Here is a 26,825-nt window from a genome sequence, read left to right on the forward strand (position 1 = left end):
ATGTTCCATGCATGAAAAACCAAATTATCAGAAGGCCACTTGGTGACAATGGAATCAAGGCTGAGAGATTTAATAATATAGTTTAAATATTTCATGTCATAAGTCTGTACTGGTGTGTCCCATTGCATATATTTTTAGAAAAGAGAATCCACAGCAGGTAGATTGGTATCTGAGCTGGACTGATAAAGTGCTTCGCTGATCCCTGGATGCTTCTCCAAGGGGCCTGACAGATTGGCTCTTAGAAGTCCCATCTTTCCTAAGTTTTTTAAGACCAATTATATCTTCTTTCTGACTGATTGGGTTTTAGGTGTCTAAGTAGCTTCAATCTGATGAAAGTCAAGGCTTGTACGTCTGGGTAGCATTTTTCTTTTCTTGTTTTAAAAAAATTATTTCAACAAAAGCCACATTCAAGGCATTTTTCTTTTAAAGGTGACTGTGCATTTGTCTTTGCTGATCTATTTTTAATTTATAACTGTAGTTAAGCACTCACTGGGCAGTCATTTCTATCTGCAATGGCTTGATTTTTGGATTGTAGAAATAAATTCGTGGAGGTATTGGTTTTCTTGGCTTTAGAAACGTGAGTCCCAAAGTGCAGAGAAAGGGTAACATCTGGAGGGCTGTTTAAGACCCTAGACCTGAGAGAGGTGATCAAAGGCAGAGACATTCTTGCTCTCATCAGCAGGGCAAGACTTGGAATAAGAGGCATAAGAGATGCTCATCAGTGAAAACAGATTCAATGAACACATTCAATTTGTTGGCACACGTGGATGATTGCCTTTGTGGAGGTCCTGGCCAGGGCATGCCCTTCCCATGCTCTTGTTTCACTCTGTAGGCCAGTAGTTCTGAAAGCGTGGCCCCCTTGAGCAGCAGCAGCAACCACTGGGAGCTTTTTTGGAGTATAGATTTACTGGCCCCGCCCAAGACCCACCATATCAGAAACTGTAGGAATGAGGCCCAACTATCTGAGTTTTCCTAAGGCTTCCATGTGAGTCTGATGCTTGCTACAGTTTGAGAACCATGATCCTATACATTTATGTCTAAGTTACTTGAAGAAGGAGCTCTCATATATTCTAATATGTTCCATACTTTCCATATGTGCCATCAATAGGCACAGGCAGGGCCCACTGCACCTGTGGATCTCTCACAGAAACTGGAGTTGTGGGTGAGTTCCCTCTTGGATTTGAGCTCTGCAAATTTATGTTTTGAGCTTTCTGACTTTATTGAAGCAATTTTCACTGGCCTGGGCCCAGGATCATCTTGGATACAATTAGCTGGGTTGGATATGGTTAGAGGTCTCAGGTAGGCATTTCTTGAAAACAGGTTCTTCCAAATATAAGGAGTCTGGGTCTCCAGGAGTCTGGGACTTCAGTTTCTGGGACACTGGCTAACTTTATGCACAAAAATTATGCACAAAAAATTTATTACAAGAACATACATCGGGGAAAGATCAACTTCTTCAATAAATGGTACTGGGAAAACTGGATATTCATATGCAGAAGAATGAAACTAGACCCCTATCTCTCACCATGTACAAAAATCAACTCAAAATGGATTAAAGACCTAAGTGTAAGACCCAAACTATAAAAGTACTAGAAGGAAACATTGGGAAAATGCTTTAAGACATTGGTCTAGGCAAGGATTTTATGGCTAAGACCTCAAAAGCACAGGCATCAAAAATAAAAATAGACAAATGTGAATGTATTAAATTAAAAAGCTTCTGGGCTGGGTGTGGTGGCTCACGCCTGTAATCCCAGCACTTTGGGAGGCCAAGGTGGGCAGATCACAAGGTCGGAATATCAAGACCATCCTGGCCAACATGGTGAAACCCCGTCCCTATTAAAAATACAAAAACTAGCTGGCTATGGTGGTGCGTGCCTGTAGTCCCAGCTACTTGGGAGGCTGAGGCAGGAGAATCGCTTGAACCTGGGAGGCGGAGGGTGCAGTGAGCTGAGATGGCACCACTGCACTCCAGCCTGGCAACAGAGTGAGACTCCAACTAAAAAAAAAAAAAGGTTCTGTACAGCAAAGGAAACAATAAACAGAGTAAAGAGACAACCCACAGAATGGGAGAAAATATTTGCAAATTTTTGATCCAAGAGGGAACTAATATCCAGAATATACAAGGAACTCAAAGAACTCAACAGCAAAAAAATAAATAATTCAATTAAAAAGTGGGCAAAAATCGAAGTAGATATTTCTCAGAATAAAATATACAAATGGCCAATGGCTATTATGAAAAAATGTTCAACAACACGAATCATAAGGGAAATGCAAATTAAAACTGCAATGAGATCTCATCTTATCCCAGTTAAAATGGCTATTACAAAAACCAAAAAATAACAAATGCTGATGAGGATATGGAGGAAAAGAAACTTTCATACACTGTTGGTGGGAATGTAAACTAGTACAACCATTTTGGAAAACAGCATGGAGGTTTCTCAAAAAGTTAAAAATAGAACTACCATATGATCCCACAATCCCACTACTGGATATTTATCCAAAGGAAAGGAAATTAGTATATTAAAGGGATACCTGTACCTCCATGTTTATTGTAGCACTATGCACAATAGCCAAAATATGGAATCAACCTAAGTGGCCGTGAGTGGATGAATACATAAAGATAATATGGTATATACACACAAAGGAATACCACTTATTCATAAAAAACAATGAAATCATGTTATTTGTAGCAACATAGATGGAAATGGAGGTCATCACGTTAAGTGAAATAAGTCAGATACAGAAAGACAAATATTGCGTGGTCTCACTCACATGTGAGAGGTAAAAATGTTGAACTCATGGAGGTAGAAAGTAGAATGATAGTTACCCGAGGTTGGGAAGGAGGTGTATGTGTGTGTGTGTGTGTGTGTGTGTGTGAAGGAGGTAGAGGAGACGAAGAGAGAGAGGTTTATAGGTAAAAACATACAGTTACATAGAAAAAATAAGTTATAATGTTTGCTAACAAAGTAGAGTGACTATAGTTAACATTATATTTTATATTTCAAAATAGCTAGAAGAGAAGATCTGAAATGTTCCCAACGCAAAGAAATGATAAATGTTCAAGGTGATAAATATGCTAAATACCCTGATTTGACCACTACACATTGTATGCATGTATCAAAATATCACATGTACCCCCAGAAAGATGTAAAAACATGTAGCAGTTGAAAAATCAAAAAATGTATGGGCCTGGAACCTGTGTATTTTTGGAACAATGGGTTAATCTTACAAAGGACAACCTAGAATGACAGTGGCCACAGTGGGGAAGTTTTAATCTGTCTGTAGGCTAAGGCAACTAAGGAGGTTTGTTTTTTCTTTTTCTTTTAGGAATATTTAAAAATTCCCTCTTCCTAGGGGAGGACACTATGTAGGTAACAATTTCACTACTGCTCTTTCAATATGTGTCTGTTCAGAAAGAAGGCTTCACCTCATCAGTTCCCACTTGGGGGAATTTTTAGAGTTTCAATTTCAGGACATTCCAATTTAGAAATTTCTTTAGTTTGTTGTGCTTCCCTTTATGTCTGGAACTGCATTTTTAATATCTTGGCAGATGGTTTGTAAACTCAGGAATTTTATACTCATAATTTTCTTAGTATGCTGGTAGGGCATTTCTTCCGAGTGTAGTTTTTTTTTTCTTCTGATTATAGCATAACTGCAAGACTTTCATCAACCAATTTGGAGGAATTTGGGCATATCCTACCCATATTTGCGCATTAAGCAGCAGTTTCTAATTCTTATTTCTTTTAATAAGTATTTATTTTTCTTTCAGTGAAACTTTGCAATGTTATCAATAGCTATTTCATTAAAGGAGAACAAACATTTAGGTTGTGTGTAGAGATTGAATTTATGCCAAATTATGCTCAAAGTCTTTAGGTTATAATGTTTTCCAAATAACAACATAGAAGATTTTTGTAATAGAGAATAAGGCTGCATGGTTTTAAGTTGGATCTTTTGGATATGAGAATTTGACTTGGGACCCATGTCCAACCTGGTCAACCTACTGATGAAACACATTAGTGTTCTAAGGTTTGTTTCCTCACAAATTTGAAAAGTTAACTTTGTACAACCCTTGCTGTTATGATCAATCCTTTAAAAACCAAGTATGTATTAAGTATTCATTATTTACTCAGTATTGTATTTGCTTCAGTGAGGGACACAAGCCATTTAAGACATGGTTTCTGTCCTGAAAAAGCTTAAAAATCCAGATAAAAAAAGAGAACTAACATTCATAGAGAAATGTAATGCAAGACTATGAATTGGAGGAGAACATTTTTCCCACCACTGGGTTTTTTGAGGGTGACTTCAACGGAGTACACTCCAGGTTTCTCTCTCCCCTTTATTCACTCCACCTTCATGGACTGAACAGTATGCTCAGGACAATTCCATCCTCCTTTCTCCTCTTGGGAGCTAGCTTGTCTATACAGAGCATGGGCCTTCCTCGATGCTTCCCTTCCAACGTGTGTGTTTCACTTGGGTGTGCATCCACCTCTTGCCCTGCTCCAGGGCTGCCTGAGATTGGGGGTAAGTCTACCTAGATAAATAAACTAGGGGTTAGTCTTAGCAAAATCACGTAGTAATAAAGTCAATATTTTGATCTTTATGTTTATTCTTCGTTTTAACTCTCAGTTTTTACAGAAATCAAGTTGGGAAGAGACCTGAATAATATATGATACCGAAGTTAACATCCATAGTAAGTCAGGGTGGGCTATGATTGTTTGGGAAAGATCTTGTGAAGGTTTGTTGGGATTGAGTCTTGGAGGATGAATAGAATTTAGAAAATAGAAAGAAGGGAGTCTTTTCAGCCTCATTTGCCTCATATTCTTTTAAATTTTAGGCTGATGAAGTGTAGAGAAATAGCACAGTTATTTTCCTATCTCAGATGATTTCATGGGACAAAGGAAAATAAATTGAAAGGAGAATTCCAGATTTTCAGAAGTTGCCAGGTTTATGGAATGAAGCAAAGATATGTTCATGACTGGTCTAATTACAAAAGATTCTCTAAAGGAGTGTCATTTGCCCAATCCCACTAGTCAAACACATCCAAGTCCTTGGAGAAATGGGTCTGTCTGCCAGAGGGCACTGGTGCCTTCAAGTCCTGCTGATGCGGATGGAGAATCAGATGCCAAACATGGAAAACATGACCTTCTGATGATACATTTGAAGGCAGCTCTTCCTCATATTGTGTAATTACAGGCAAATCATCTAAGTGTTCTGGGTTTCATTTCTCATCCATCAGAGGGTGGGATAAAGTGGATGTTCTTAAAGGCCACTGACAGCTCCTGGACAGAGCTTCTGTTAGAGAATTTGTGTACCAACCTGGAACTCTATAAAACCTTGTGGAATTGAACCAAAACAAATAGAAAATGTCTATGATCTTCAAATTAACCCTCCTATTGTGTTTTCAAATGGATCTAAAATACACATTTACATGCTGAAAGGGCATAAATCCTCTCAAAGATTATTTGATATCTGAGCTGATTGCAAAAGGATTGATTTCCAGCAAGTGTGGCAAAATGAGTAAGAAGAATTCAGGACATTGTTTTATGCACTCTGATTTTCAATAAAAGATCATTGATTCCAGATGATATTAAGGATTCCTTAGCATGTCACCAATGTTCCTGTGTCTTACTATTTCCTCTGTCTTCCTCCCTATCCCCAATCTCCCCTAAATCTATGGCCAAAAAAGTTAGCATATGTTGGAGGAAGAAAGTTGGAGTACTGCTGTGTTTATTTTGCTTTATTTGTTCTGGATTTAGAGTTAAAACCTTCCAGTAGATGAACTGTATCAAGGGTTTTTTATTTTATATTGTGAAATGTTATGCACAGTTCATTCTACTAAAAGACAAAACATGTAAACCTAAATTAAAATGCATAGTGTGGATCCCTCAGAGGGGGCTTTCGAAACACCCAGGCATAAAATGTTGCATAGGTTTCTTGTTAACCAGAAAATTATTTTAGCAAGCGATCCTTCCTGAGGCCTCGGGTAGGAGCTGGTGCGTCATGAGCCTCCAAAGTTGTGAGGTGGGTGCTTGATATTGCTCACATTTATCTCACTTGCCAGGAACTTCACATCGCCATCTGTCTCAAGCTTTGCCAGAAGCTACCTGTGGTTTCTGAAGGCCAGAAAGGTCTGGACAACAGGGGACTTAGGGAAATAAAGTGGAAATAAAATATTGTAAATTTTTTTGTGGTTGCTAATGCTTCTCTTGACACATTGTATGAAGTATTGAGCTCTCTCTCTCTCAGGGTTCATGCTGTGAGGATGCTTTCATGATGATATTTTAGAAAGACAAAACCGACTTCCTATGGTGGACATAGGCATAACCTGGTATCTGGAAATACAGTTATCAGCCCTTACATTTGAGCTATTTGCTGGTGCTCCAGATGAAGTGAACCACTGGTGAAGAGCTCTCTGTAGGAAGAGGCTGAAATTGTTCACTAAACCTCAGCTGTTCTGTAACTGAAAGAAATAAGAGAGCTGAAACAGTGATTAGTAGAGTTCAGAAAAACCCTCTTTTAGGCTAAATTTCCAGTAATTGTCTCAATGCATTGGTATGAATACTGACAACTGCCCCTTCTGTCCTCTATAACTACATTCTTTAAAGAAACATTCTGGAAATCAGATTTTAAAATTGTGGCTATTGAATGAACTGTGGACCACGAAGGCCTTAACTAAGCACGTGAAGGGGAAATGAAAGTTGTCCAGGTAAATGAAGATGTCACATTAAATATGTTGCATTTTTATTTCCACTTACAAATCAAAGCCTAACCCATGTAATACAATCCCAAAAAATGAAGCAGTGAATGTAAATGGTGGTTGGCCAGCAGTTCTAAAAGACAAAGTATAGGCCAGCTACTTTGTTACTTGCTCTGGGACCTTGGCCAAGCTACTTAACTCCTGTTGCCTGATTTCTTTTTTCTTTCTTTCTTTTCTTTTTTTTTTTTTTTGTGATGGAGTCTCATTCTGTCACCCAGGCTGGAGCTGCAGTGCCGTGGTGCAGTCTCAGCTCACTGCAACCTCCTCCTCCCAGATTCAAGCATTTCTCCTGCTTCAGCCTCCTGAGTAGCTGGGATTACGGGTGCCCCCCACCATGCCCAGCTGATTTTTTTTTTTTTCAATAGAGACGGGGTTTCACTATGTTGGCCAGGCTGGTCTCGAACTCCTAACCTCAAGTGATCCACCCACCTCGGCCTCCCAAAGTGCTAGGATTACAGGTGTGAGCCACTACTCCCAGCCCTGCTTCCTGCTTTCTAAAATGTAGATGTGTAAGGGTGTTATGACATACCACATGTTAATTCACCACTGCTCCCAGCCCTGCTTCCTGCTTTCTAACATGTAGATGTGTGAGGATTTTATGACATACCACATGTTAATTCACCAAGCCTGGTGCTTGGCACATTGTAAGGTTCAACATTTTTACTCTTTCCTTTCCACCCCCTTTCTTGTCCCTCTTCGTGTTCTCTTAGTGTGACAAAGTTAAAAGGAGTAACAAGGTAACATTAGAAACCAAGACTTCCTGTTAATCTAAAAACAAAAATCACAATATTAAAGATATTTTCCTGGATAATACAAAAAAATGGAGTCGTTTGATTATGGAGAATCACCACTAAAAAATAAATTTTATTTCCACATGGTGGAAAGATTTCAAGATGTCCTGGTCTGTTCCGTAGAGGCTTGCCTGTCCTTCCTCATGTCCTCCAAGATGTTCCTTAGCCATCTCTTGTATCTTTTATCAGTGATTGCTTGCAAAGAATCCACTCGGTTTGGAGTAGAAGTAGTTTTGGGATCTTTGGAAGAGCGGGGCACTGGGAAATGGGGAGTAGAAGCCTTGGAGCCTCCTCTACCTCTGACTTACTGTGGTTCCTTGGGCAGCCTCAGTTGAGAAAATTAGTGTAAAGGCACTTTTAAGGATCAAGATCTCTTCCTCCTCCTTTTCTCATTCTTCTCCTTCTAGCCAATGATGGAGACAATGTGAGCCCTTGTCCTCGATGGCTTTTGGTTTTATCGTTTGTCTATAGACAGCAGTATTTCATGAGTCCTTGGAAGGCATGTGTGTGGATCAAGGGTTCCAGGGCCCAAGGTGGGGCAGGTACGTGAATGAAGGTAGGAGCCTAAGAAGAGAGGGCATGATGGACACCGGTCAGTTGGGAAAGCAGAGCCCACCTGGGCTTTATTCTAAACTCTTCTAAATGCATTTAAATGTGGACTTATAAAAATGGCATCTGCAGCTGGATTCAGCCTCAAATAGCCAGTTGATAGACTCTAGTGTGGACAGCAGGTGGAAAGCCAGGTGAAGCTGAGAAAGGTGCTGACTGGTGTCATCTAGGTGTTGTTTTTTCAGAAGAGGTGGGTCCCAGTCTGAGTTATAGTTTTTTTCTGTTTCTAAACAATTCAGCTTCATTAGAGTCTCACATCCTGAGAAATCAGCAGAATTTTAACTGCCTCAATTTCTCCGAGTCAGCATTGGATGCTGATGTGTTCCCAGTCACACCTTTGGTTTGCTTTGCAATTCAAAATTTGGTTTCCCTGCTGTGGCTGATGCAGTTGGCTTTGGTTATAGTGCAATAAATTCAAATAAACATTTATGAGGGTAAGTAATCACATTTTATGCAAACAAATTATTCTTCCTTAAAAGTCACTTTAAAAAGTGCATACTGTATCTTTTCTCAGTCAGCACATCAAGCTAATAACAGTTACTGTATCATAAAAATTTCCTTCATGACTGTTTGTTGTTCCATTTATGTTAAATTTCTATTTTGTTTCTCCCCTCCCCCCCATTAAAATTTTATACTAGTACAAGAAATCATCATTAGTTCACATATCACATAATTGTGCCAAAAAATCTAGAGCTGGCTACTCCTGAGAGAAGACAGTGTCCATTAAAAAATGTATGTAGGTTCCAAATCCAAGGAAACACGAATTACTAGCTAATTAACATTGAATATTTATGACGCAAAGTGTCTTCTTGGTCTAAGAATGAATACTTTTTTGCCCATTTTAGGAGTCCATTTTGCTTCCTTAAAGGACACCTGGGCTGCTGCTGCAGAATTTAGGCAGGATGTGATGGAGGAGAACTCTCCTCAACCCCTCTTTCCTGCCAGTGGAGGAGGAACGTAATGAAACAGACTTGTGCCTTGAAGCACTTATTTGAATGCAGGAAGGTGCCTCCAGGGAAGAGGGTGGGAGATACTTTTACTTCTTTATTTTTTATTTATTTATTTATTTTTTGAGACGGAGTCTCGCTCTGTCGCCCAGGCTGGAGTGCAGCAGCGCGATCTCGGCTCACTGCAAGCTCCACCTCCCGGTGGAGCCATTCTCCTGCCTCAGCCTCCCGAGTAGCTGGGACTACAGGTGCCACCACCACGCCCGGCTATTTTTTTTTTTTTTTTTTTGTATTTTTAGTAGAGACGGGGTTTCACCACGTTAGCCAAGATAGTCTCCATCTCCTGACCTTGTGATCCGCCCGCCTTGGCCTCCCAAAGTGCTGGGATTACAGGCGTGAGTCACGGCGCCCAGCGGAGATGCTTTTACTTCTAAGGGAAATTATGGGAACAGAGGATTAGGGAAAATGGTGTGAGCCATTGTAGGATGCAGCCCTTCTGCAGTGTTCTGTGGGAGAAACCCTAAGCAGATAATCAGCATTTATTGTGTCCTCAGTGACTGGTCCATTCTATGCCATATACAACTGTCTTTACAGAGCTTGCAGTCTGCTGAGGGGAACATCCAAAACTATCTGAAGCCCCGGGCTGAACTAGGCTCTGCAGACATTGGTGGTGTCCTAGAAGGCTCTTGCTGAGGTCTTATGTCTGAAAAGAAACCCTCGGAAACCCACTTGAGTCTGTCTTGCATTTCACATGAGTGAGTACAGTCTGCTTACTTCTTGGTGAGAGAACATAACTGTCTAGAGTTTTCACATCCATATTCTCTGGAAGGTTCTAAAGATGATGGCATTTGACTGGGCAAAGCCTTGTACCCAGAATAAGCACCTGGATGTCATCTCCCCAAAGGTTGAGATGGAGGAGGCAGTGTAGAAACAGGAAACAAATATAGACTTGCGGGGGGAGATACAGGTCGAAATCCTAGTTTGGCCACTTACTAGCAGTGTAACCTTGGGCAGATGACTTAATCTCTCTGTACTTTGATTTCATCATCTGCAAAATAGGGTTAATATTACCTCCTTCTTGGGGTTATTGTGAGTATTAAATAAGAGAGGACATATAAAATATCCATCACAGCACTTGGCATAAAATAGGTACTCAAAAAATAGCTTTATTATTTTTATTATGGTGATTTCCCATCATAGTAACTCTAACATGAAACAGTTAAGCTGATTTGCATGTACACTTAGATATGCAGTTTGCTCTCGTTATTTAAATACATTTTTATTCCATATTCAGTTTGAAGTATAGTTCATGTCATGAATATTACTTTGTGTTTAAACTAGAAACACTCAGAAAATTATTGTCAGCAATGTATAATAATTATAATATTTTTGTCTTAGCATTTAAAAAATAACCACTTATAAATATCTAAGTATAATATTTCCCTTTCTACTGAAGGGAAAATATTTTTCATTTATTGCAGTTCTACCTCTGAAAATAAACACCACAATGTAAACATACTAGCAAGGCTGTCTAGAGCTTAAAAATCAGTGAAAATGAATTTATAACTCCAGGGAAAGATAATGAATGCACACTTACAAACCTCTATTTGAGAAGATGTATGAATTAAGGGTAAAGGTGTGAAAAGTAGCCAAAATGGGGCACTGTCTCAAATTCTTGGTAAAAATAGCGTTTAATCCTCATCATTCTCATCAACCTTGCCTGGCTTAATGCACCGTACTTTGTCTTTGGCCTTTGTAGAACAAGGCTTCGTTCTGCAAAAATATCTGGGACCTTCACATTCACAAGTGGATTTTCTGCTCAGGGGAGAGCTACCAATCGGTTGAAAGGTATGTTACAGCTCTAAGAAGCTGCATCCATTTCCTGTAGGATCCATAGTTTCTGGTTCTGGTTCCAGGGTAAGTATCACTTTACCTGTGTGGTTTACACCCTTTCCTCCATGGCTGGTTTCTGTTCCTGGGGCTGTTCATCCCTCTGTAATTCCCGTCAACCACTTCTCCTTCTCTATGTTGACATCGGCTCCCTGAACTGCCCTAGGTGTGGTTGTGGTCTTATTACTCTTTATTTTGCCTATCTGCATTCTCCCACGTTGCAGTTTCCTGTGTAATTGCTGGGCCGCTGGGTTCTTTGCATCTGTTCTTGGAGGCCACTGAAGTCGCGTCCTGAGTTAGCTCTCATCTGGGCCTTGGTTTGCTTCATCTTTGGCTGGGCCTCAACAAATCTCTTCACCTGAAAGGAACTCCTTCAAATGAACTGGTTGCCATATGAATTGATGCTACACTTCGAGCGTTGCCGCAGTCAGGCGAATTCAAGCTACAGAGAAGAGGCGATTCACATTTTTTCCTTCTCTCTTGTATTATTCCTCCTGCTCAAGAACCTGCCAGGTGATACCTCATGTGAGTGTGTGTGTGTGTGTGTGTGTGTGTGTGTGTGTGTGTATAAGATCTATCTTTCTACCTATAGTTGGAAGAAAAGTTTGTTATTTTAAATATTAGTTGCTGTAGGAGAGCATGCTCAAACTACCATGTGAGATCCATTAATGGGTAATGAAATCAGCATAACAGGTTTCAGCCAACTAGAATTTTTCCATTAAAAAAAGTAGAATTAGAAAGGAAATATCAGGGTGCAGTTTATTTTTATTATGTTTTACTTTTTTTTTTTTTTTTTTTGAGATAGGGTCTCACTTGGTTACCTAGGCTGGAGTACAGTGATGCAAACGTGGCTCACTGCAGCCTTGACCTCCTACACTCAAACAATCCTCCTACCTCAGCTTCCTGAGTAGCTGGGACCACAGGTGTGCACCACCACACCCGGCTAATTTTTGTATTTTTTTTTTTTTTTGTAGAGACTACTTTGTTTTAGGGTCTCACTCTGTTGCCCACTCTGGAGTGCAGTCGTGTGATCACAGCACACTGCAGCCTTGACATTCCAGGCTCAGATGATCCTCCCACCTCAGTCTCTTGAGTAGCTGAACTACAGGCATGCACCACCACACCCAGCTAATTTTTTTATTTTTTGTAGAGATGGGATCTCACTGTGTTGCCCAGGCTGATCTTGAACTCCTGGGCTCAAGTGATCCTCCCACCTCAGCCTCCTGAGTAACTGGGACCACAGGTGTAAGCCACAATGCCTAGCTAATTTATTATTATTATTATTATTTTGTAGAGATGGAATCTCCCTATGTTCCCCAGGCTGATCTTGAATTTCTGAGCTCAAGCGATCCTCCTGCCTTGGCCTCCCAAAGTGCCAGGATTATAGGCGTGAGCCACCATGCCTGGCCAGAGAGCATTTTAGTAAGGGTAAGAGATCTCTCTCTCTTTCTCTCTGTCTCTCAGTCTCTTTCTCATCCATCATGTTTATATGTGTATATACTGAGTTGCAATGTAAATGTATTTCTTATTGAGGTTCTCAACCAAGAAAGTTTGAAAACCACTACTCTAGTAGAATTAGAGCAGAATTCCATCCAGGAGGAACATTTTTCTTTTGTTTTAAAAATTCATATACCTTCTTGGGGTGGTTTTATAAAAATGTTGATTTCTCTGCTTACTACCCGATTCAGCTCCATGCCAACTGCTACTAGGGTGCTTAGGGTAGGGCATGCAAATGAGAAAAATGATTTGCATAATAAAGTTTTCACCACCTTTCCTGTGGGCAAGAGAGTTCAGGGTTTGGAGGCTCTGCAAATAAGAGAGGAATGTTGAGGAGAGGCTGCTGGAAGCTGAAGTTTGGGGGTTCAGATGACAGAAGGATGAAAGGACAAACACATAAACAAAGCTGGTGGCATGGAGGTAGGGGAGCAAGGAGAACCCAGATAGTGAGAAATTCTTTAAAATTAGGGGGAAAGACGGCCGGGCGCGGTGGCTCACACCTGTAATCTCAGCACTTTGGGAGGCAGAGGCAGGCAGATCACAAGGTCAGGAGATTGAGACCATCCTGGCCAACACGGTGAAACCCCGTCTCTACTAAAAATACAGAAAACAAAAAGTTAGCCGGGCATGGTGGCGGCCACCTGTAGTCCCAGCTACTCGGGAGGCTGAGGCAGGAGAATGGCGTGAACCCGGAAGGCGGAGCTTGCAGTGAGCCGAGATCACGCCACTGCACTCCAGCCTGGGTGGCAGACCGAGACTCTGTCTCAAAAAAAACAAAAACAAAAACAAAAACAAAACAAAAAAAAACTTACGGGGAAAGGAAGGTGGCAGTAGAGGGAGGGGGTGAGGGAGTCCTTGAGAAATGTTGGCACGGATGTATGACAGTCAGTTTCAAGTTGTGTATTCCATGCTGCACTCCATTACTTCCAAATCCTCACACAAATACTTATTTTGCTCATAACCTTGTGTTTGTAATGTTCTGCAGAAAGAGGGCAAAAGACAGTGGTCCCAGAACTCCTAAAATGGAGCTGAGCATGTCGGTTAGGATCCAGAGAACAGCCACGAAGCAGGATTGACCCAAGTATGGAAGCTAGGTAACCCCTTTCTCTCAAATATGCCAGGGGAAATGACATTTGAAAAGATAAGGATAAATTCTGATGTTCCAAGTCTCAATGTCCTGTAGCCAAAGAACACCAGGAACACATATGTGTTAATAGTTGAACAAGTTGGGTCTACTACTCATTGCAGCTGCAGCGGGGGAGAACTTACATTGTGGGGAGCTGTGGGGCATCTCAGTGAGTGGATTTATAAAGGCTTGCAGGCTTTGGTCTTGTGTTGGGTGATTTTAGGGGAGGTTTTAAGAAAGCGGGCTTTGCTCTAATTGAATGCTGTCAGGAAGCGGAGATAATTCTATGATTGGTTATCCTAACTATCTTATGCATAGGGTGGGCAGGCTAGAATGAGGCTGAAACCTTAGTTGGTAAAGCAGCAGCAGTTGCCCACATTAGCTTGGAGAGGGGGACATCTGGTATTTCGTGGGTTGGACAATATTCCTGCTTTGTCTGTGTTCACACGTATTGAGTGGTCTTATTTTTGTCCTGATCCGTTATGGGCACAGAGTGGCCTTGTTTGGTGCTGATGGTCCATAAAGTTATTTGTGTTCAACAAAAAAATACACCAAAGTGTTGCTCATAGTACCAGGCCTGTTCCCAGATAATCAGGGTCTGCTTGTCTCCTCAGTAGTATGGTCGTTTGAATCATTTTACTTGAATATTAAGAGACAGGGTGAGCCCAGGGAGTTGTGAGATTGGGGTCATCAAGATGACAAACGCATATTTTTATGCATACATATGTGATGTAGTTTATGTATACATAAAGGTTTCCTACATAGTTGTTTAATGTATGTTGTTTAATATACATGTTAAGTACCAAGTTCCCTCTGTGAAAGGAAGGCAAATTTACATCTTCCTCATTAATTGAGAGAAATTCCACAATCTCTCTTGTGACTTTCATTAACTATCTTCAAATTTGCCCATCAAGAAATTAGGGAGCTGGGCACCTGACTCAAAATTTTCTAGTATAATATGAGTGACAAGGTCAGATGTCTGTAAGGATGGATGGAACTGATTACCTCCACAAATTAGGATGGAATCTTGTAGATACGGAGTTGCAGCATTCTTTGTGTGCTGAGAGCTAGAAACCCTGCGGATGGCCTGAAACACGCAGTTTCCATGAGTCAGGTGGCTGGGCTGGGGAATGGTGCTGGCAATATAATGTTTGTGTGGTTAAATTCAGCTGAGCTCCACTTGAAATACGGCCGGCTGGGCTTCAGAGGAAAACAGAACTATAATGAATCATTGCACACTAGAGTGGGTTAATACCATAATATCACTGAGAAATCATTTGTAATAATGGTGAATTATACAACACAACAATATGCTGACTTTAATTCCAGTGCCATACGGCTTTTGGTTTACTTTTATGCCTTTGGAGGGGATAGGTTGCTGTGGTTTAAGGTTTTTTGCATGAAGAAGATCATAAAAGCAGGATGTTATTTTATTAGGAGAATAGAAATCTTAGTAAAATATAAACCTAGGACATAAAATGGAGATGGAGGAGGATTAGCAAATGCAAGATGATGTTTATTATTGTGTAGTCAATGAGAGTTGTAGTACATTTACCCCTCCTTTTTGTAGTTCCCAGGGCAGTGGGTGACTTCAGAATGCCTGGCTTCTGCTCTAGGGCTGCAGCATTCAGTGCAAACTTGTCTCTGGGTATGCTGCTTACACATCCCCACAAAGAAGGTTATGTTCCTTGTTTTTCAGAAAAGAACTCAGGTTGAGCACATCACCCTACTTAAAGTACACAGGACTAGGCCAGGCATGGTGGCTCATGCCTGTAATCCTAACACTTTGAAAGGCTGAGGTGGGCGGATTGCTTGAGCCCAGGAGTTCGAGACCAGCCTGAGAAACACGGTGAAACCCCGTCTCTACTAAAAAAGCCCCACAAAAAGCTAGCTAGGTGGGGTGGTGCGCACCTGTAGTTCCAGGAACTTGGTAGGCTGAGGTGGGAGAATCACCTGAACCTGGGAAGTTGAGGCTGCAGTGAGCTGTGACCACTGGACTCCAGCCGGGGCATTGGTGTGGGACCCTGTCTCAAGGAAAAAAAATATGCAGGACTAAAAGCTGTGACTTGTAAGCGTCAAACTCATTTCAAATCACCATAGGTGCAGGTCAGTTGGCATTTTACTCAGAGAAGTGAATTTACCATTGCCCTTCTCTGTAACTCTGTTCCCCACTGTAGCCAAATGCTCACACCTATGTCACTTGTGAACTCTGTGCCAGCCAGGTGCTGGGATTGATGTCCCCAAAGTCCTGCAATTGGCAGAACTACATGATCGGTTGTGCATCTGCTGGTGCCTGGCTGGTGACTGTCTAGCTTCTTGGCCCGAGGTCCTACTTCTTGTTGTCTGTTTTTCTGAACCCTGGTCTTTGTTACCCTCTGACCCGGGGCACCTGTGCACCCATTAAATCCTGCCTGCCCCTTGCCTTGTGACCCCTGTTCTCTATTCCCAGGTGCTCTGCCCCATGGGGACTTGCCCCAGGTTCTGGACTATGTGCTTTATTATCTCTTTTAGCTGTCCAGATTTGAATAACTTGGTTACTCTTATTTGTTTGTAGATTATAACATAAACACATTTTATTTTTCAAATATAAATTTATATTAAAATGTTGAATATGCTTTTAAACATACATATATTTCCCTGTCACTAGATCCTGAGACATCTTTGATATGCCTCTCTGAGAGGGTCATTATATCTACCAGCAAGGTGGTTCTGAGTCCTAGATGTCCATTAGAACCCCCTGGGGAGCTTAAAATAATGCCTGGGTACTATTCCCCAAACTGATTTAGCTGCTCTAAAGGGTGGGCCTAGGCAACCACTGGTAATTCTAATGTGTTGCCTGAATTGGGGACCACTAAGCTGGCACCATCAGCATTTTTAATGTTAGGTGAGGCATTAAAACGTACTTTTTAGGTATCATTGCCAGATTTAGCAAATAAAAATACAAGATGCCAAGGAGAATATGAATTTCAGATATATGACAAATCATTCTTTAGTACGTGTCCCATGCATTATTTGGGACATATTTTTACTAAAAATTATTCATCATTTATCTGAAATTCAAAATTAACTGGGAATCCTGCATTTTACCTGGCAACTCTACTTTTAAGGAGAATCCCATATTTTGGAGAATTTTTTTCATTTTACTCATTTGATTGATAATCAAACTAATATGTTCTTTGTATTCATGCTCCATTGAAAAAGCACCTGAAATCAAGTTTGTGTGTTTACACCTAGGAATTTCTGAAGGAGAAAGCCTTATACATCCAAAGAAGCCAACATGTCAGCTAGCAGTGGATTTCTTTCTTTCTTTCTTTCTCTTTCTTTCTTTCTTTCTTTCTTTTTCTTTCTTTCTCTCTCTCTTTCTTTCTTTCTTCCTGCCTTCCCTGCCTTCCTGCCTTCCTTCTTTTTCTTTCTTTCCCTCCCTCCCTCCCTCCCTTCCTTCCTCCCTTCCTTCCCTCCCTTTTCCTTCCCTTCCTTCCTCCCTTCCTCCCTCTCTCTCTGTCTCTCTCTCTTTCTCTTTCTTTCCTTTCTTTTTCTTTAGAGACAGAGTCAAGTGCAGTGGCATGATCACAGCTCACTGCAACCTCGAACTCCTGGGCTCAAATGGTCCTCTTGCCTCAGCCTCAGCCTCTTGAATAGCTGGAACTACAGGTGCATGCCACCACACCTGGCTAGTTTTTGTATTTTTTTGTAAAGATGGTGTCTCACTTTATTGCCCAGGCTGGTCTTGAACTCCGAGATCAGGCAATCTTCCTGCCTCAGCCTCCCAAAGTGCTGGGATTACAGGCATGAGCCACCACTCCTGGCCTAACAGTGGATTTCTAACTCCCCAGCTCCTTCCTCCTTTTGTACTGTCTGGTCAGTGGCTTCTCCAGGCAAATTTATAATCATATCTTTGCACTAGTGTCCTCTTTGAAGTAAGTCAGCCTATAAGTCAGTCTTGGCTTGGGACATGAGAAGATTCCAAAGAACTCTTTGGAAGAACCCGGGGAGGCCTAGCTGAAGGGGAATGAACAAGTTCTGGGATGTGGAAAAAAGCATATGCTGTATTGGCTTTGTCAAATGGGAGTAATGTGATTATGAACCAAGTTTTCATCAATAATGCATTATCATTTTGAAGACATTAGAAGTAACAACTGTTTACAAGGTTTATGACAGTTCTGACATTTTAATGGGTCTTTAAATGGAGTGAATTATTAAAACGCATACTTCAGATGAGGTCATGGACTCTTTAAGTTTCGAGATCAATAGAAATAGCCTGTGTGTGCCAATGTGGTGAAAGCTATGCCAGTAATTTGTGTGGGCAGGTTATCAAAATAAAATGGAACGATGAGAACCAGCCTTCTCCTTCTTACCATCCCCTCTCATCCAACATACATCAAGAAGACCAGATATAGCACAAAGATCCAATAATGAAAGTCTCATCTGTTCTAGTTCTCATATGAAAAATACACATATATGTTGGCCTTTCATTAAGTTATTATACTAAAAATGACAAGAAGGAAAATAAAAATAACAAGAAAAAAGAGATAGTATCTTCTGCCTTCCCATCTTTCCCTTAATGATCTGGTTGCTTATTTTGGTATAAATTTTGCAAAAATTTTATTGTTTATTATTCCTCCAAAACATTGAGTGTCAGCTAGTGTTTCACAACAACAAGAAAGTCTTTCTTCAAGTTGAATATTGTACAAGACCAATATATAAAAAACACAGATAAAAGCAGAGCTTTTCATTTGAAGAGGGGCCCGGGATTGAGCTATTTCCTCAGTCCCACTTATTTTCGTTTGAGGTGTTTCTGTAGAGAATCTCGAGGGTTCTAGTGAGCTCAGTTAAAAACCACTGCTGTAGACCAAGCTTCTGATTTATTTGAATTTTTCATTTAGTCTCAGGTTGTTTGAATATGTATTTGCTGTTATTATTAAGAAGGTTGCTAATTGGGCAAACTCTTGTTCCTCTGTGGCAGGATTTGTAGAACATGGCAGTTTACCACTCTTACTATCAAAATCTTGTTAGCAGAGTGTTCAGTTTTCATTGTATTGTTGCTGATAAGGAGGTGTCTAGAGATTTGCATTTAATGGCGGTGGAAAATGGTGTTTGTCATTCACTGCAACTCATCCTCTTGGGAAAGTTGGAGCCTATAAGTACTTAGGGTTCTAATAGGTGTGCTTTGTTACTGAGAAAGAAGGCAAAGGGCCCTGAGCACAAAGGCACAGTTGGAATATGGGAGAAACACAGAGTTTGCAAAGGCTCTTGGGGGAGTGAAGACCCCATCTCCTGCTAATGGCGAGGTTCACAGAATACACTCTCCCAGACACGCTCCGGCTTTTTGCCTCTTGGAATTTACGAATCTGGAACTTAACCCTGTGGCATCGTTTCTAGACAGTGTGTGAGAAATCAACGAGCAAGGGGAAAAACATTAAAGAGGTTTTAAAATTTAAGATATTTGTGGCTGAAAATAACAGAAAAGGTGTCTGAAAGTGGCAATAACAATAGGAATACATATTCTGTTAAAGAACACATTTTTAGGTAGGGCAGTGCTAGAATGGGTTAATTCCATAGTGCAACACCATCATGTAATACCCGTCTTGCCATCTGTCTGCTCTATCATCTTCAGCATTTGTTCTCTGACTTGTCTTTTTATGGTTGCAAGGTTCCTGACATGTTCTAGGCACAGGCAGGTAGCAATTTTGATGGAAGAGGGATCTTTCTTTCTGTATGTCTCTTTCTGTTCGTGAGAAAGGCTATTGGCAGAGACCCCCTGGCAGGTTTTTCTGCACTTAACATTGGCCAACATGGTAAGACAAACCCAAGCCTAAATCAGTCACAGAAAAATAAAATATTTGACTTGGGCCAATCATGATTCACCCCCTTGGGCTAGGGAGGAGCCCAGTCTCCCAGAAGCACTTGTCTGTTCTATGGACATGAAAAAAAAAAAAAAGAGAAGTCTCCAGTTATAGTGTCCGCCGTAGGTCTTGGTTATGTCATTCTTTGCCATTGTTTTGGTGACAATTCAGTGATCACAGTTACCCCTAGGAGTATTGTAGGCATTTAAAAACCAAGTTACTGTGAACTATTTTAAATTAAAAATAAGAAAAATTCTGAAAAATATCTACATTTTACAGTATGTATGAAAATTAATTCCTGATGGATTTGGGGTACAAACAAAACAAAATGAAACACCTCTTCATAAATTCTAGAGAAACTAGAAGAAAATAACAGTTCAGATCAGAGGGAAAATGTGAACTCTCTTAGCTATGCAGTAGTAGAAAGCAATGGAAGAAATAACATAGAAGTATTGATATATTTGAATGTAAAAAATTAAGAATTTTTGTATACTGAGAAAAGGAAACTTGTATAAATGCACAACTGACTGGAAAAACATTTTAATCAAAGGCTAATATTTCTAAAGGTTAATATTTCTAATCTGTAATTTTACATCCAAATTTATAAGAAAAGTGCAACTAAAACTAGGATAATCACAAAATATAGGAGGAGATAATTCACAAAAGTAGAAACAAGAATTATACATTAAAAAAGCCCATACAATCTCATTAGGAATCAAAGAAATTTAAATTAAAGCAAACATGAGATGCAATTTTGTACCTTTTAGCACAACTTTAAATGATTGTAATATAATTATGGTTGTAGTGTAGCTGGTACACTTATTCATTGCTGATAAATTGATATATCTTTTTGAAAAGAAAATATGATATTATTTAATGAGAGGCACAAAGATGTTCATACTTTTTTTCCCCAGTAATTCAAATATAGAAAGTTTACCTTAACCAAATAAGAGAAGCAAAACACTGTATATTCAAAGATATTCACTGCAGTAAACGTTCTAATAGAAAAAAATCTGAAGACCGCTGAAATGTTCAATATTATGGAAATGACTTAAAAATTATGGCATATCCACATGAACAAGTATTATTTAAATGTTAAAAATATCAATTATAAAGTCATTATAACAACAAAGGACATGTTTAAATATGGCAATATGACAGAATAAGAATTGTAATAGCTTATGATAACAATTATATAAAGCATTTACATGTGGAAGAGAATATACAAAGATGGAAACCATATTAGGATGATGGGTTTTTGGTGATAATTGTATATATATTTAATGTAATTGAATTAGTGATTTATTCTTATGCAATAAATCATCCCCAAACTTAGTGGCTTCCAACAATAAACACTTAATATTTCTTATAATAGAAATAAATACACATTTATTTCTATGCATTAGAAAATTGGGAGCAGCTTAGTTGGATGGTCTTGGCTCAAGGTCTCTCATGAGTTTGCATTCAATAGTCTGAGGCTGTAGTCATCTGAGGCTTGACTGAGACTGGAGGATCTGCTTCTGAGCTCATTTATGTGGCTGTTGGCAGGAGGCCTCAGTTACTCTCTATGAGGGTCTCTCCACAAGGCTTGAGTGTCTTTGTTACATGGCAGCTGGCTCCTCCCAGAGCGAGTAATATGAGAGAGAGAGAGAGAGAGAGAGGAGAGATCGCAGTGCCTTTTACAACCTAGTCTCCCAGTTATACACTGTCCTTTCCATTTTATTCTATTGGTCAGAAATGAGTCATGGAGTTTAGCCCACATTCAGAGGGAAAGGAATTAGCCTTCCTTCTCTGAAAGGAGGTGTGAATGTATTTCACGTATCAAAGCATTTGTGGATGTATTTAAGTCACCACAGACGATACGGTTTCTTCTCATTAAAAATATGCTGAAACAGAAAAGAGGATGACTCATTTAACATGTATGAGGTTTGAGTGTTGAATGGTGGAAATATGGAAAAAAATAGTGACCAAATTAAAATGCCAAAAAGAAAAACAAACAAAAATCTAACCCAGAACTTAGACTGTCCCAGGTGAAGGTAATTATTTCTGTCATTGTGTTAGCCAAAAGTGTGGTATTGGTGCTTTGCCTCTCACATGAGTTGAGAGGGGCAAGTGGAGGAATGGCATCTTGCCAGCAGATGACAAGAAATTTCCTTTCTTTCTAACAATATTGCACAGGTTGAGCATAACATTTTCTCAACCATCTCTGAAGGGCCTTTTCTGCTTGAGAAAGCTCTGGTTGTTAGATGTACATTTCATCTGAATGAGTAATTACCTTTAAGTGATCGCAATGCATTTGGAAGTCATTAAAAAAAATCACAGAACGTGAGCTTTGGTCTATAAATACTAAATATGTATGGAAAAATAAAAAGCAAATGCCAGTTAGTACTGGGGCTACAATTAGGTATGCCAGAGCATCCTATTTGAACTTTGAAATATTTTTCTTCATTATATTCAGCTTTTATTTTTTCTTGGAAACTAGTCACTCAGTTTGGCTATTTTTCAGGCTCTGTTGTCCTCCTGCCCAGCTTTTGGTTACTCTCTTTGTTTCTGTGTCCTCTATTAGAGGACAAGAGAGAAATGTGATAATGAGGATGATGATGATGATGATAAACAGTAAAACTCTATGGTGTCTTTGAAGGAGAGGCTGGAGAGTTCTTACAAGGGATTTCTAAAATATGTTGTTTTATTTTTCATAGTCAGTGTTACATAACGAACAGAATGTGGCCTTTGGAATTGGAAAGGCCTAAGTTTGACTCCTAGATTTTTCACTTCATTCAGTCAATAAAGGCTTATTGTGCCAGACACTGTGATAGATGCTAGGATATGGTGATGAAAATACATGGTACCATCTTCAAAGAGTTTGATCCAGTGGCGGATACAGACAAGAAAAATGGCAGGTAGTTTCCAAGGAGCTAAGAAAACTGATAGGAGGGCATTTACCCACTCTTGGTGGTGGGAGATGTTTCAGCCAGGGAAAATATCAAAGAAGAGGAAACATATCAAGCTAAAGAAAGAAGAAGGAAGAACATGTGCAAGGCTCTAGGAATAAGAGCAAGCATTGTCATTTTGTAACTCTGACAGTAGCTCTGGATGGTTGAGTGCAGAGATTGTTGGTTGGCTAAATTGAAAATTATTTCTATGATTTTTTTTCTTCTCTACCTTCTGTCATAGAGGGCTCTCTTGCACCTGATGATAGCCATTTGATACAGTTCTGGTCAATGAGATGTTATCACAGTTTGCTGGAGGGATTCTGGAAAATTTTTCGTTTCATGATTAAGGAGGAACACTCGGCTAGCACAGACCTTTGCCCTTCCTCCTCTTCCTCACTGTGAATGCTGACACAATGCGCACAGGACAGCTGCCATTTGTGACCATGAAGTAACAATGCAATATACCAGAATAGTAGAAAGGAAAAATTAAAAGAGCCCGGGGCCTTGCTTATATCACGGGGCCACTGTGACAGCCCCACATTTCCTACTTCGGGAATTCCTAGGTGAGAAAATAAACTGTTTAATCCACTTTGTACTACATTTCTAACTGAAGAGAATGAAGCATTAGGCTGGCATTTGAGCCATGAAAGAATATGAGGTTAGAGTTGTAAACCATGTTAAGAAATTTAAGTCCTGTACATCATGGTGACTGTAATTAATAACAAAATATTGTGTACTTGCATATTGCTAAAAAAGTGGATTTTAAGTGTTCTCACCACAAAAAATAAGTATGTAAGGTAACGCATACATTAATTACCTTGATTTAGCTGTTCCACAGTGTATAAATGTATCAAAACATCACGTTGTATACCAGAAATGCATACAATTTTTACTTGTCAATTAAGAAAAATAATAATACAGGAAGAAAAGGAAAATTTAAGTCCCATCTCAAGGGCAATTGGAAACTTTTGGCAAATAATTTCTCTAAGCCTCGGTTTTTTTATCTGGAAAGCGGGAATAATAATGTGTGCCATATGGCTTGTGACAATTAAATGAGATGTGTAAAATGCACAGTAGGGTTGGCACTTAATAAGTGCTTAATAATCTGAGGCTGTTTTATGCTGATCATAATGATAATGAAGAAAAACTTTTCAATTATCTGTGCAACTCTGAATTAGTAGACATAGTGTGTACAACTTCTGTGTTCCCTGTGGTTTGTTCATTCATTCCTCCATATATATACTATAATTAATAATTATGGTCCAGTGGAGGATACAGACAAGAAAAAAGGCAGGTAGCCTCCAAGGAGCTATAATTATAATGAATAAATACAGCTATACTATATTAATAATTATTAATTATAATATATATATACAGCAACACTTGTTTTCTAGGTACTATGTTAGCAGCCCAGGACAGAAATAGTCCTTATCCTCATGGAATTTAACATTCCAGTGAGAGGAGACATAAACAAGCAAATGAACTGGGACATGAAATAATTTCAGCTTGATTGAAGTGCTTTCTAGGTTATGTAATAACTTGGTCATGGAGAGCCACTTCTTGAAAATGGATCACTCGTAGGCAGGGAGAAGAGTTCCTATGAATCTAAAAATGCCAAAGAAACAATAGACACTGGAGACTACCAGAGGGAAGAGACAAGGAGGGGGACAACAGCTGAAGAACTAACTGTTGAGTGCTATTCTCAGTACCTGGGTGATGGGATCATTTGTACCCCAAACCTCAGCATCATGCAGTATACCCAGGTAACAAACCAGAACATGTACCTCCTGAATCTAAAATAAAAGTTGAAAAATAAAATGAAATAAAAATAAATTTTTAAAAATGCCAAGGAAAGCACATGTGGTAAATGAGTGTGTTTCCCTAGACAGCATTATTAGATGCTATGGAGTGCTGATCGGGGAGAGGCAAAGACATGCAGGGCGACCTGAGCAGCCCTTTCACTGGACTCTTTCTAAGGTTCTGGCGAGGCTTCTTCTCTGTCCTGAGCTCAGACCACAGCCCAGTGACACGCCATGGCCAGGGAGCCCACTTGCTTTGTAAATGCAAGTCCCCGGGCTGAATGACTAATGTCTTGGAACTTCCTTCTGAGAGCACCAAACCACTGCCAGTAATCATTAGAGACCCCTCATAAGATCTCAACAGACAAAATCATTCATGTTAAAATTAAATTGGGTTGGGCATGCTGGCTCACACCTGGAATCCCAGCACTTTGGGAGGCCAAGGCAGGTCGATCACCTGAGGTCAGGAGATCGAGACCAGCCTAGCCAACATGGTGAAACCCCGTCTCTACTAAAAATACCTAAAATTAGCCGGGCATGGTGGCATGCGCCTGTAATCCAAGCTACTCAAGAGGCCGAGGCAGGAGAATTACTTGAACCTGGGAGGCGGAGGTTGCAGTGAGATGAGATCATGCCACTGCACTCCAGCCTGGGTGACAGAGCGAGACTCTTTCTCACACACACAAAAAAATTAAATTAAAAAAATCAAATTCTTGGCTGGGTACGGTGTCTCATGCCTGTAATCCCAGCACTTTGGGAGGCCAGGGTGGGCAGATCACAAGGTCAGGAGATCGAGACCATCCTGGCTAACAAGGTGAAACCCCGTCTCTACTAAAAATGCAAAAAATTAGCCAGACATGGTGGTACGTGCCTGTAGTCCCAGCTACTCGGGCTGAGGCAGGAGAATCATTTGAACCTGGGAGGTGGAGGTTGCAGTGAGCCGAGATTGTGCCACTGCACTCCAGCCTGGGTGACAGAGTGAGACTCTATTTAAAAAAAAAAAAGAATCAAATTATTTTGCATAAAAGCAAAAGAGAGATTGTGAATTCTCCACAATTGATGGCTGAGCTTGATGGGTGAGATGACAAGTTAGATGCTGCCAATGAGGAAAGTGACAACAACAAAAATAGCTACTATTTAGTGAGTGGCTGTCATACATTGGCACTACACATAGATTAATTCATTTGATCATCACATAACTGAATTCTGTAGTCGTTACTATTCTTGTTCTATCTTGTACTGCATAGGAAATTGAGACTTAACAATTTTGGAAACTTAATATTTCCAAATGTTACACAGCTGTAAGGGGTGGGGTTCAGTTTGAACTCAGACAGTCTAATTCCAGAGCCCATACCACACTACCTGAAAATTATCCCTGTTTTCCTACAGAATGCTTGGGTGCACATAGGCTACTTCCTGCAGGTTAAATATGGGTGTCGTCAGAAACCAGGTCATCTCATCACGGTCTGGGTAAACTGTCATTTTCACTTGCTCGTATATTTCTTCTATATAAACTGAAATATGGCCAGTGTCACTTTGCAGAAGCTAGTGGCTTTCTGTCCCTTCAAAGTCAGAAAATGTTCATTCATTAAACAAATATTTACTGAGCACCTACTACAGGCTGGCAGTGTTTTTCAGAGCACACAGCACTTAACTCTTCTAGCTCCTCTCTCAGAGAGACCATGGGATTTGTGTGGCCACTTCACAGTAGGTAATCATCTATAGTTGATGCAAGACTGTCTATCACCAGATGAACAGCTTGTTTGCTTATGTATGACCCCGAGTCCTGAATGATTGACTATCTTTCCTGTTTTGTCAATTACTGAAAGATATTAGCCTTTCATTCTGTTAGGCAAATTTTTCTTCCCTTTATAGGAGAATACTCTTGCACAAACTTTCCTGCTGTGACATTAATTTTAAGATCCACCTTCTTCTCATTGGCAGTTCTTTTAGATTTGTTTTTATGGAGAATAAATTTTTCCTTCTGCATCTGAGCCTCCCACCACACCATGGTGTTAACTGGCTGTGAAAACCATTTCTCTGTGTGTAGCTAAGGCAGACTAGTAAGGGTGGAGGGGAATCCAGGGGTCAGAGGGTAGGCAGAGGAATCCAACTATTTTCTTATCTTGATTAAGACAGTTCTGAGCCATGAGGGAAAAACACAGCTGTCATTTCTTTACAGGTTGGTCCCTCACTAGGACAGGTTCTTGTGACCGTCATGGAAACATGAACTTTAAAGCTGAACAGATAATGGAGTATAAAGGAAATCCCAAATAAACATTGATTTAAAGATTGATGTTCCTCAAGAGAAACCACTGTTCTATACTCTTCTATCTAAGCAATAGAAGATGAGCAAATATTTAAATCCAGGAATGATTTCTAATGTGAATAATAGAAGCCCTGACTACAGGCTTGTTTCATGGAACAAGCTGATATTATTAGCTCAGTGGCTCAATGACATTAGAGCTAGCACGTCTAAGATTCTCTTGGCCTTTTTTTTGGATAGCAATATGTTCCAGCTGAACATCACATCTGTGTTCAAGGCAGGAAGAAAAGGGAAAGAAAAAGATAGTGCCAAGCATGTCTCTTGCTTTTGTTAGGAAGGTAAAACTTTTCCTTAAGGCCCCTGCCTG

At 40.1% G+C, this 26,825-nt stretch overlaps 1 long non-coding RNA gene across 2 annotated transcripts in view; it reads left to right on the forward strand.

Moving 5' to 3' along the window:
- The first annotated feature begins 8,617 nt into the window (after nucleotides 1–8,617).
- LOC117979147 (uncharacterized) overlaps nucleotides 8,618–26,825 on the forward strand; it is a 68,683-nt gene continuing 50,475 nt past the window's right edge. Inside the window, exons 1-4 of one of the 2 annotated variants that reach the window (XR_010109278.1) lie at nucleotides 8,621–9,859; nucleotides 10,864–10,952; nucleotides 11,219–11,519; nucleotides 12,289–12,422. This is a non-coding gene — a long non-coding RNA (uncharacterized LOC117979147). Of the gene's footprint in view, nucleotides 9,860–10,863; nucleotides 11,520–12,288; nucleotides 12,423–26,825 lie in introns of both variants that reach the window. The other variant, XR_010109277.1, reaches the window with a different exon arrangement.

The sequence above is a fragment of the Pan paniscus genome, chromosome 12, assembly GCF_029289425.2.
Source record: "Pan paniscus chromosome 12, NHGRI_mPanPan1-v2.0_pri, whole genome shotgun sequence".
NCBI lineage: Eukaryota > Metazoa > Chordata > Mammalia > Primates > Hominidae > Pan > Pan paniscus.